This window comes from Vombatus ursinus, unplaced genomic scaffold, assembly GCF_900497805.2.
Source record: "Vombatus ursinus unplaced genomic scaffold, bare-nosed wombat genome assembly UNPS02010461.1, whole genome shotgun sequence".
Taxonomy (NCBI): domain Eukaryota; kingdom Metazoa; phylum Chordata; class Mammalia; order Diprotodontia; family Vombatidae; genus Vombatus; species Vombatus ursinus.
This window is the reverse complement of record NW_020950239.1, coordinates 13,629,052-13,641,863: the sequence shown is the minus strand read 5'-3', so window position 1 is coordinate 13,641,863 and position 12,812 is coordinate 13,629,052. Positions and strand designations below refer to the sequence as shown.

Here is a 12,812-nt window from a genome sequence, read left to right as displayed (position 1 = left end):
CTTCATGCACCCTGCGCTCCAGGCTGCCTGGTCTTCTGTGTTCTTTACATCCTTATTTCTTCCATCTCCCTTTTCTGTCCCTTAAATTGGACATCCTCCACGTGTGGAATACTCTCCATCTTCATCTCTGCATTATAGAATCCCTTTCTTCCTTCAAGAAACAGCTAAAATACCAGTTTCTACTTGGTTTTTCCTGATTCCTTAACTACTAGTGCCTTCCCTCTAACTAGTGTAACTTGTATTTAATGATCATGAATTTATACAACATATATACACATACACACACCTGCACACACTTATAGATGTACATCTTTCTCCCTTGATCAAATATAAGACTAGGTATTGTTTCATTCATTATATTTTTATCCCTAGCACCTAGCACTAGTACTTGGCACATACAGAGCTTTATTAGATGTTTGTTGACCAAATGATAACAGATAAAAAAGTGAATTGTTCTCTAGGTCATCCTTAGAGTCAGGAAGTCCTACCTCTGATCTGCCTTGGACAGATCACTTAACTTTTTAGTCCCTTTGGTAATTCTGTAAAACTGATCTGCCGTGGTGGAGGGGATTTTCATACCTGGACCCACCCCCTAGTGATAAAATCACTGATCTAAACAAAACAGTAATGACATAGTGACTACATGAAGTGGATCAATTTGAGAAGCTTGAAAAAAGATACAGTAGAACTGTATATTTTGCCTTTCTAAAGCACAGGTAAACATTTCTCGCTTTGATGGGATGTAGAACACCGTGAGAAAAATATTTAACCCAGTAATTAGGCAGTAGTTAGCCACCCTTGTGCTTTTATTAATATTTTATGTATAGGCAGATAATCATCTTCCCTTGGATTTTGGGGAAGTTTTTAATGTTTCTTTTCTTCCTAGTTTGTATAACCAAATACATTTTTTTTAAATTTCTTAAACACAATTATCAACCCTAGTCAATAACCATTTGTGATTATGAATCCTTCCATGACTCCCCTTCCTTCTAGGAGTAGCATAGTAGGATTTAGATCTGGAGGGGACCTTAGAGATTATCTAGTACAATGTCCAGAATTTTAGTACATCCTAACAGTCAGTTTGGCAAACTTTTTACTTAGCACAGTCTTGAGCATAAATTAAGTGCTTAATAAATGTTTATTTTCCTTATTTTTTACTTTTTACTTCCATTTTACTTTCTTCCGTTTTACTGATAAAAGCATTTTGTCATATTGCCACTTGCCATGTCACTCTTGTTAATAGTGAAATCATCTGAGTCTCTACTACATTGTGATTCTTACAAATACAAAGTTGAAGTCTCACACAGAATTCCTCTTTAAAAAATTAAAGGTTCTTTAAAATTGGACAAATTTGAAGTAAATGTAATTTGGGGAAAAAAATTGTGCATCACTGGTTAATTACCATCAATGATGTTTTTTACTTCAAAAGCTCAAATAGTAATTCCTTACTTTATTTAGTAAAACATTACTATGAAAATAATTCACAAATCAATGCATAAGTTAATAATATACATTGAAATTTTTGCACAGACCTGTTATTTTATTGGTATAGGGACTTTCAGTCAGTGAATCAGTAGTCACCAAGTATTTATTAAGTTCTTGCTGTATTCCAGATCGCCAAAGATGCCAGGGTCATCCCCTATATAACTCAGAAATAAATGGTTATTGAGTGAATGATTGAATGACCTTTTAACTCAGTGCACATCTGTGGATCTTCACAGACCACATGGTCTCCAAGACTGACTCCTCACTGCTAGTAACTTTAGGATATAGAGAGTAGCCCAAACTTGCTAAACTTGCTTCATCAAATACTTATTGTATATCTAGTGATATGACGGTAGTTGTGTAGAATGAGCACACTAAAGGAACTTTCTGGACTGGTTGGGAATGTATATTACCTCTTAACTCTTCCTGTTATCATGGTATGCCACAGCTATTTACTGGATGAAGAAATGTTTGCAATTTTCATAGATTTAGAGCTGAAAGGGACCTCAGAGGTCATTTAGTTCCACCCCTTTATTAACCAGAGAGGTTAAAGGTCTTCCCTAAGGTTACACAGGTGGTCAGGGGCAGAGCCAGTCCTTGAACCCAGGTTATCTTGCTCTAAACTAAGGCCTTTGCCACTATACTATACTACCTTTCTAAAAGGTAATAGAAAAAATTCAGTACTATATTAGATAGAGAATGATGGGATTTAGGTTCTAAGATTCAATTCTACACTGCCTAGGCAACCTTTGGCAAATCACTTAACCATTTCCTTTCTGGATATGTAAAGTGGGCATCCATTGATGAGTTTCAATCATCTTTGTGGGAAGAAGTAGCCCTAGTGATACAGAGAAATGAAAGTATCAGAGTATATGCATAGTGGTGAGACAAGTTTTAATCTCTGAATCCTTAAAAATCTAAAATCTTGTGGCTCTTTGATAGGAGAGACCTTTCTTTTAGTTCTCTGAGGGGTACAAAACTCATATAAATCTATAACAGAAGGCTTCTGAAAGTTTATTAGAACTCTTGGGAAAATGAGAAAGCAGTTCATTGATCCCTAGTTTGCCATTTCTTCCTATAACTTATGTAACCAAGAGGTATTGTGTGTTCTCCATGCAAAGAAAAGTCCCAAGATTTCCATGTCAGGAACTTGGACTCCATGAGGAATCTTTTGTAATAGGAAAATTTTTTTCTAAAAAAACCTCATCTATTGTAAGAGTTTATTTTCTTAACTATAATATCCATTTCCATGGAAATAGGAAAACATCAACTGTCAATGAATCTTTCTTTGGGATCGGGCAAGGAAGGCCATCGATCTTTAATTCAGAACTTCAGGCCTTTATTGTAGTATTTCCAACATATAGGTCTAGGATGACCTAGAGAACAATTTGCTTTTTTATCTGTAATCATTTGGTCAACAAGCATCTAGTAAAAGCTCTGTATGTGCCAAGTACTAGTGCTAGGTGCTAGGGATAAAAATATATGTACTTTCTACATTATATCTTTTTTCATAAATTATCATGTAGTATATGAGATAGCATGTCCTAAGTGAATGAGACCCAAACCACTCCTTTCTGGAGTTGCAAGCATGTGGTTTTCAAATTATGGCTCCAGTTTTGTACTGGACCAAAAGGAAACAGGTGAATGAATATTTGTTCCCTTCTGACACTTTAGTAGTGAATAGATCTCTCTAAAGTTTAGGAAGTCACATAGGGGAAGCTTGAGCATACTACCAGTAGGCTACCTGGCCTTTCTTCTACTGTAGCTAGGCTTTAGAGAAGACTAGGGAGAAGAGAGATGAAAGTTCTCTCTTCTCTTCTCAAAGACACATTTTTCAGATTTTGGAAGGGAGAATGAAAATAATTATCTGTTAATGTGTTAGAAATGGTAATCTAATTGTTTTTGTAAGTAAGTATTCCACAAACGATAGACCACAAAAATGTGTACTGTACATGAGTGAGTGGGGAGGCAAGCAAATAACATTAGGATTATAGAAAAAAACATTAGTCTGGGACAGGAGTGAGGAACCTGCAGCCTCAAGGCCACATGTGGCCACATAGGTTTTCAAGGGAAACCCTTTGACTGAATCCAAACTTCACGGAACAAATCCCCTCAATAAAAGGATTTGTTCTGTAAAATTTGGACTCAGTCAAAAGGCTGCACCCAAGGACCTAGAAGACCACATGTGACCTCAAGGCCAAAGGTTCCCCATCCCTGATCTCAGAAGATGAGTACATATTTACAAGACTGAAGGCATTAGATCTGAGGAGACAAAGTTCCTAAAAATTCCAGAAATTGAGTTAAATGTCTCTGGGGAACCTTCACCATTATGTTTACCTATTGAAGTGAGGGCTTTCACTTTAAAACAAAACACTGAGTGTTTGGGCTACCTGGTCCATCTCATTGATGAGGTGAGGTTTGGAACAGATGCAGGCTTGGGCAAAACAAGTTTCTTTCCACCTGCCTCCCTCATCAGCCACACCAGATCGATGTGAAGAGAGTTGGTTTATCAAAGTACCATGGCCTCCTTAATCTCCCTTCCTAGGAAAGAACTATCTTTCAGCTCCCTTTATTTAGTATTCATTGCAGAGATTCCTTGGGTAACGCCAAGGATTTCACTTTGTCGTTACCCTTAGTAACTGGTACGGAGGTGGCTGAAAGGTCTCTGACAGGTAAGGGTGCCTAAGTGCTGATAATGGCCCTTCCCTTTATGATCTGCTCCTCAAGCTCACTCCCCCTTTCCAATGAAATTGAAGATCTGTTTTGATATCTTATGATAATAGCCTAGCTACTGCTGCCCAGTAGCTGCTTATATCCAAGGTGGGCAAGGGGTTTAGATCTTGGGGGCTTTAGGCTTAGGTGGGACTGAAGTTGGAATTGTTTTACCAGTACTCCTATAGCATGTCAATGAATATTCTCCTTATCAGCCTTATTTTAGGAACCTAAATTTTACCAGTTCATCTGCCCATGCCTGTATGATTGTGGCACCAAGTAGGCTCACAGCAAAAAGTTCCTTCCAGAAGGTAGAATTCAATTACTCCTATGCTGGCTAGTCAGAGGGTATGGAAAGGCATTGTGGGGAGGGGTCATGAAGGAATCTATCCAGCATACCAAACCCATGTCTTTAAGGAATTTAATCCTCTCTTTTACAGAGCCCCATCAAGGAACTTATCATTATGGGACTAGGTATATAGAAATTCCCATCTTAGCTAAGGACAAAGGATGGTTCTCATGCTGGGTCTTTAATTGATTTAACTGGATTTGCAAAAGTAAATCTTTAGTCTAATCTCTTAAACTTGATGGACCTGTACTGCAGGAAAAAAAAGCAAACAAACCAGGTTTTCATCAGTACATGCCCTTACTAACCATTAGTCTACTAGTTTGTTCTAATAGGGTGCCATTTAAATTTCTCCTACTACCTCCCAAATTTCTAGGTGATGAAATTCCACATATCTTTCATCCCTTCCTTTAGAGAGTTAGAATAGGTGAAGATCATAACTGGGTCACATTGCCTATTCTTATCTTCACTTGCATCTCATTATCTATAATCCTTATCTCGGCAGGATATGACATGTTTTCCACCAAAACTTCTGGATTAGAGATGGCACTTCATTCCCAGGGCTTCTTGGTCCCCACTACCATCTTCATCACCTCTTTCACTTTCTCCTTTCACTTCCTCCTTTACCTAGATTAATTACATTGTAGATTGTACATTATATCTCCCATTAGATTCTAAGCTTCTTGAGGGGAGGCTCTAAGTGGATTTAATATCTTTCCCACATTTTTTTTTGCTTGCAGTGGAAGTAGAAAAACAAAGAAACAAAGAAAAAAGCAAAATTCTCTTTCTTATACCTATTAGTTCAAACCTGGAAAATACATCACTTGGAAAAACATTTTAATTTAAATCAAATCAATAAAAACAATATCAAGCCATAAGGATTATAAATACTCATGAATTGAAGAACAAAACATAATAAGGAGCTCCTGAAGCTAAGGTCATGGACTTTGATCTCGTGTTGGCTTCTCTCCAGTAATTCCTCCATACCCCTGCTTTCTGGCAAGCATCTCATCACCATTATAATGGCAATTTGCAGAAAAGCAGGATATAAGAGTACTATGATGTTATTAACAGCTGCTAAAATAGCTCATCAGCAGTAGATAATGACTTTATGTTTTACTCCTACCAAACCACAGGGGGAAAAATGCTTGTTTCTTTCCTTCTAACTTTGCAATTACTTCATTTTCAATTATTTCATTTGCCTCCAAATTCTTTACAAATTTCAATGGAAACTAAGTAAAATTGGCAGATCTCAAATTTCTTGTTTCCCTCTATAATTGAAGAGCCCAATTTACTAAATCTACTGGTTTTCCCCCTTTTTAGGGGCCCTTATTCTTTTCTTTTCTATTTTCATGTTACTAATTTTCAAAAAATCTCTGCTCACTCTTACTTCCAAGATCTCACTAGGAGGTTTTGAATGCAACAGCAAACACTGAACTAAAAAAAGGTATGAGTGTGTGTGTTTATGAGTACACACAAATGTATACACACATATGTAGAGACCTGTGGGGTGTGAGTGATGCTAGTCTATGAACTGTGTAATCAGGGGCAAGCATACCAACCTCCCACCTTTCAGTCTGCTACTTATGAATCTCTATATACTTTATCTCAACAGGTTCTTCAGAACCAGTTTAGTGGGTATGAGCTGGAATATTCTCAAAATATACAAAAATTATAAATACTCTCTCTTTAATTGACTCAGCCCCTAATTTGGAATAAACCAGGGGAATGTCTTCTTTCATGGGTTAGTTTCCTATCTCCCAATCTTAAACCACAAAGCTATTGGCTTAGGGAAAACAAAACATAATCACCATGTAATTTATTAATAGTATCATATATTAAATGTAAGTAAGCATTTAAACAAAACATAGAAGTTGGGATACAGCTCTCAGTCAGTGTTACATCTGTGTCTTCGGAAAGCAGGGGAAATAAAAGAGTCATGGACTGAACTTTGCTATTTGCAGTTGTTAAAACTACTATTTCAGCCTAATTTCAGCTCCCATCCTCTCTTCTGGTACATTCCCATTTTCTCACCTCTCATTCCCATGTTCTTCTGCTTGCATGTCTCTGTCTCTCTCTCTGTCCCTTGGTCTCTCTGTCGCTCAATCTCTCTGTCCCTCAGTCTCTCTGTCTCTTTCTTTCTCTCTGTTTCTCTCTCTTCCTCTCTCCTCCCCCCCTTTCTTTTTCCTTCTGTCCTTTCTGTCTCCTTTAATTAGTGGACTTTCCTCCAAATCATTGGTAACCCTAAAGAAATGTACAGAACTCTCATTCTCATTGGCTCTTTTTAGAATCTTTGTAAACAATCTAGCCCCAAGACTATCTTCCCTAGCTAAGTTGTCCAAAGACTCTGTCCAATATCCTATTAAAGGTATAGCATCAGTATCCACAGTCACTGTGATCTTACATTTTGACAACCTAGAGATACATATACATATGTATAAGTCTGTATATTATATATATATATATGTATATGCACATACATATGTATGCATGGGCTGACTGGTAATTTCATTGGTGTTTGGAACTCAAGGTGAGGAAACTTACTTCTGTTCAGGAATGGAACCTTGTCACCTCTAGCCTTGGAAAGTTGACTAGAGTCAGTCAGTCAACAAGCATTTTATTAAGTGCTTACTAGGTGCCAGACACTATGCTAAGTGCTAGACATTCAGTGAAAGGCAAATACCCTCTCCTTGTCTTCAAAGAGTTCACATTCTAATAGAGGAAACAGGTAAATAACTGTACATGCTATCTATCTATCTATCTATCTGTATGTATATATGTGTATATATGCACATGAGTGTGTGTTTATGTGTGTGTGTTTGATGGAAGGCTGTCTTATAAGGAAGGCACAAGCATTCAGAGGGATTGGGAAGGGCCCATTGCAGAAGGCAGAAGTTTAAAGGGATCCAGGGAAGATTAGAAGTAGAAATAAGGGAAAAGGCAATCCAGTCATGGAGGAAAGCCTATGCAAAGGCACAGGGTCTGAGAGTGGAGTGCCCCATGCAAGGAATAGCAAGTTGGCTGCTTTGGCTGGATTGTAAAGCATGCCTAAGGCAGTAACGCATCCAAAGATTCGAAAGGAAGGAAAGTACTAGGTTGTGAAAGATGTTAAATGTCAAACAGATGACTTTAGATTTGACCTTGGTGGGGGGGCAGGGTGACATGTCCAGGCCTCCACTTTAGTAAAATCACTTTGACAGCTGAATCAAGAGAGACATCATGCAGAGAGACCAAGCAGAATCTATTGCAGTCATCCAGGTATGAGATAATAAGGACTTGCATTTGGATGGATGGGTAGTATAAGTGGAGAGAAACAGATGTACCAGAGATTGGATGTGTGAGGTGAGCATGGGTAGAGCTAAGGATGGAATGGAGGTGGTGAGCTTGGAAAAGATGGTAGTACCTTTGACAGCAATATGAAAGTTGGGAAGATGAGAGATTTGGGGGGGTGTATTACTTTGGACATGTTAAATTTGAGATGCCTATGTACATCCAGCTTGAGATGTACAAAAAACAATGTATGAAGCAGAACTAGAGTTCAGGAGAGAGATTAGGGCTGCATACATAGATGTGGGAATTTTTTCCATTGAGATGATCATTGAACCTGTGCTTGCTGATAAGATCAAGTGAAATAGTACGAAAAAAGAGCAGAGGGCCATACCCAGACCCTTGGGGGACACCCATAGTGGTTGTGATTTAGGTGAAGATCCTATAAAGGAGACTGAGGAGCAGTCAAACAAGTGGGAGAATGAGGAGGGAGCAGTGTCACGGAAACAAGAAGAAAGTATCAAGGAGAAAAGGGTGATCCACATGGTGAAAGGCTGCAGAGGTGAAAGTTTGGTGGAGATCAGTGATCTCTCAATTGCCAATTCCAATGGCCTCTTCTCAACTCTCATCCTTCTTGACCTCTCAGCAACCTTTTATTGGATTGTTATCCAGGTCCTTCGGTCCTGAGCCCTCTTCTTTTCTCACTCTATACAATCTGCCTTGTTGATCTTCTCAGCTTTCATTGGGAAAATTGTCATCTCTGTGCTGAAGATTTTCACGTCTATTTGTCCAGCCCTAAACTCTCTCTTGACATCCAGTCTCATGTCTTCAACTGCCCTTTGGACATCTTGAACCAGATGTCCTCTAGATTTTTAAAATTCAACATGTCCAAAACTAAACTCATGATCTTTCCTACTAAACCTTCCCCATTTTCTAAGTTGAGTATCATAGCTGAGGGCTCTGTCATCCTTCCAGTCACTCATGTTCCCAATCTAGTTGTCATTCTGTCATCCTTGTCTCTTTACTCTCTCTCACTCCCCATATCTACTCTGTCGTCAATTTTACATTTGTCACATCTCTTCCATATTCCCCCTTCTGTCCTTTGGTACTGCCACAATCTTGATCCAAGTCCCCATCACCTCACCCCTAGACTATTGCAACAGCCTTCTCGTTGATCTCCCTGCATCAACAATCTCCCGATTCCAAACCATTCTCCACTCAGCTGTCAAATTGATATTCTAAAGACTAAGTATGACTATGTCACCTCTCCCCTGCATTCAGTAAGCTGCAGTGGCTCTCTATTTACCTCCAGGATCAATATAAAATATTTGGTTTGGCTTTTAAAGCCTTTTTACATAATCTTGCCTTTTCAACCTTCCCAGTCTTTTTATACCTTATTCCTTTCCACTAACCTTGCAGTTTTTTGCATAAGACTCTCCATTTCTTTGTCTTTTCATGCTTGGGATTCTCTTTTTTTTCTCATTTCTGTTTTTTGTTTTCCCTGACTTCCTTTAGGTCCTAGCAAACATGCCATTTTCTTCAAGAAGCCTTTCCCAATCACCCTTAATACTAATGACTTCCTTCTAAGATTATCTCCAATTTATTGTTTATGTCTTGTTTGTACATAGCTGTTTGCAAGTTATCTCCTCCATAAGACTGCTACCTTCTTGAGACTAGGGACTCTTGTTTTCTTCTTTGCTATTCTTTGCATCCTCACTATTTAGCGCAGTGCCTGGAACACAGTAGGTGCTTAATAAATGATTGTTGTCTTGGACTTTCTGAATTGTTTAGGGTACATTTGCTGATTTAATCACAAAGTTCCTTAATAGGTAAACTCCCACTGTTGTTGTTCAGTCATTTTCCCATCCTATCTGACTCTTTTTGACACTGTTTAGTGTCTCCTTTGCAAAGATATTGGAGTGATTTGCCATTTCCTCCTCTGGCTCATTTTACAGATAAAGAAGCTGAGGCAAACAGGGTTAAGTGATTTGCTTAGGATCACATAGCTAGTAAATGTCTAACGCCAGATTTGAACTCAGGAAAATGAATCTTCCTGACTCCAAAGCTGGCACTCTATCCATCCACTATACCACCTAGCTTTCCTAGGCTCCCACTAGCTACTTCTAAGGACCTTGTTTGTTTTGAAAGTTTTAGAAATTTATGAATTTTAGAAACACCATCATAGATCAGAAGAATGGGACATTAAGTTAAACCATCCTTCTCTGAATATAGTGGAAGTCAAGGTTTATAGAAGTTCATGGTAGCCCTAAATGGCTGTCACCTGGAAAGATTAAATCTGTAACAATTCATGTTCTGTTTTCTTTAAAACATCATTACCTTTCATCCATGGATGTATCACACACCTTCTTTAGCCAATTTAGATTTTTATCATTTACTCCTTTTGGAGATAATGAATTTCATAAGTTGACTTCCTATATAAAATCTACTGCTTTTTTTACCACCATTACTTTCAGTCTTTATGGGGATAACTGACTCTACAGCCTTTGACTTCCATCCTGTTACACAATTTAACCCTCACATTAGACTTCATTTGCATTTGTTTTGGCTAGATAAAGGTACTGCAACTTGAAGGAAAAATGCCATTTCTTTTGGAAAGGAAGCCACTTGCTGTCACCTAAGAGTTATAAAGTATTTAAAACACATTTTAATAACCTCATAAAAAACCCAAATAAAGTACAGTTGATTACACTGAAAGATACAGACTCATTTTAATGGCTTAATAGGCTCCACTTGAAAATGAAAAGAGATCAAGAGAAAGGTAAAAATACTCAAATAAGACTTAGGGTAAAATTATGGATAGTTATTTCTGTGAAATACAACTAGGTACCGATAGTATAAATAATGAATGGCCTTAAAGTCACATTATCTGGATTCACACTGCATAATTCCATTGACCTATAACCAGTAAGCATCTTTTACATAATTATAATTTTAACTAGTGCATATTTAAATACATGCAACCACTTTAGGGCATTTGTTAGTTTCACTAATCAGGACCTAGTTGTATTTGTCTTATCTCTATTAACTGTGGTCCTTAAAATACTTAAGTGTGTAAGTGTGTGTATTTAAAAATCTCTAAAACATTAAAATTTTTTAAAAAATAGATTAAATTTAAACTTTCAAGTTAAAATTAAATTATTTTCCCTTATGCTGAATTTAGCCCATTTCTTTATTCTTCAGAATTTTGACATGTCTTTGTTAATCTACTTATACCTATTATGGCAGGATATTAAAGTGTATAGCACATATTGGTTTGGCTTTATATTGTCATGTGGATAGAGAATCTTCTGAGAAAACCCTCTTTTCAGAGTGATAGGATGTAACTCCCTTGGTGGTAGGAATTGTTTCATTTTCCTTTGCATCCCTAATTCCTATTGCAATGCCTAACACATAGCGAGTGGTTGTTTAATAAGTCCGTCTTGATGGATTGCCATGTGGATGTCTCTGAATTTCTGATCTGAGCAAGATTCTCCTATGTGATCATCAGAATCAATTCCTCCTGAAAGAAGAGCCTTTTCAATTTGTCTTTTCTCCAAGTAAGCATCCTGGGTGTAGTGGCAAGAGGCATGGTGTCTGCTGCTCTGCTAACTGAGCATAGGGCGATGACATCTTCTTATGGAGGGAGATTGAGTGTGGCTCCTGAAACGTCATTTTTTAAAGGAAAGATTCCATATACAACAATTTGTATACACATCCATAAATATGTGTGTCAGCACTAAAGACCATCTGCCATTTAATATAGGAATCATTGAAAAATGACAATTTAATTGTTCTTCCATTTATCCTTAATTTCAAGAATGGATGTTGAAATTATGCTCCATTCTTTGATGGAAGATCACAGAATCCCACTATCCAAGAATAGAAAGGAACCTCAGGGGTATACATGAGAATCATCCTCCCTACCAAATCTCCACTTGAAAATTTCAGTTGCTCATAATGCCCAGTATCTATATGAAAATGTTGACCAAATATTCCCTTGGGTAAAAATACAAGACTTGCGAAATAAAACGTGCTTGATAAATGTAAACAATAAATAAATCAGTAAGCATTTATTAGGTGCTTACTATGTCCCAAGTACTGTGCTAAATGAAAGATTGAAGGCAAAAGGAAAGGGGGATGTCAGAGGATGAGATGGATACATGGTGTCATAGAAACAACGAACATGAACTTGGGCAGATTTCAAGAGATAGTGGAAGAAAGAAGGGTCTGGTATGCTATGGTCCATGGAGTCGTGAAGAGTTGGATATGACTGAATAACAACAAAAACTGTGCTTAAGTAATGGGGATCCAAAGATAAATTTAAAACAGCCCTTTTCCTCAAAGAACTTAACATTCCTTGAGGGAGAGATAACATGTTCGTAAATAGGCGCTTAAAAGCTACATACAAGGTAAATGGAAATTAACCATAGTTAGAAAAAGCTTCTTGTAAAAGATGGCATTTAGTTGAGTCTTGAAGGAGACAGATTCTAAGAGGCAGAACTGAAGAGGCGGAATATTCCAAGCGTGAAGAATAGCCAATGAAGAGGTGTGGAAGGAAGGAAGGAGAAAAGGGAGGAAAGAAGGAAGGAATGTTAAGTTTTTTGAAGGAAGGAATCATTTTTTTCTTTATCTTTGGATCCCCATCACTTAGCACAGTACGTGGCACATACTAAATACATGTTTACTGATTTATTATCATTTACATGTTTTCAAGGATGTTTCAATACTTCAAAGAAGGAAGGCACAAATGAAGGAAACAATCATTTATTAAGTTTCTACTACATACCAAACACTCTGCTTAGCACTTTAAAAATATTATCTTATTTGATCTTCATAATAATCATGGGAAGTCATGGCTATTAAGATACTCATTTTTCAACTGAGGAAACTGAGGCACACAATGGTTATTTGACTTACTCAGGGCTAGAGTGTCTGAGGTCCAGATATGGACCCAAGTCTTCCCACTGATGTAATATAGGAGGAACATTTGAGTTTAAGCTCC

General features: G+C 37.6%; 1 protein-coding gene across 1 annotated transcript in view; it reads left to right on the top strand.

Moving 5' to 3' along the window:
• ANTXR2 (ANTXR cell adhesion molecule 2) overlaps positions 1 to 12,812 on the top strand; it is a 210,424-nt gene that overhangs the window by 113,763 nt on the left and 83,849 nt on the right. The window lies entirely within an intron of this gene.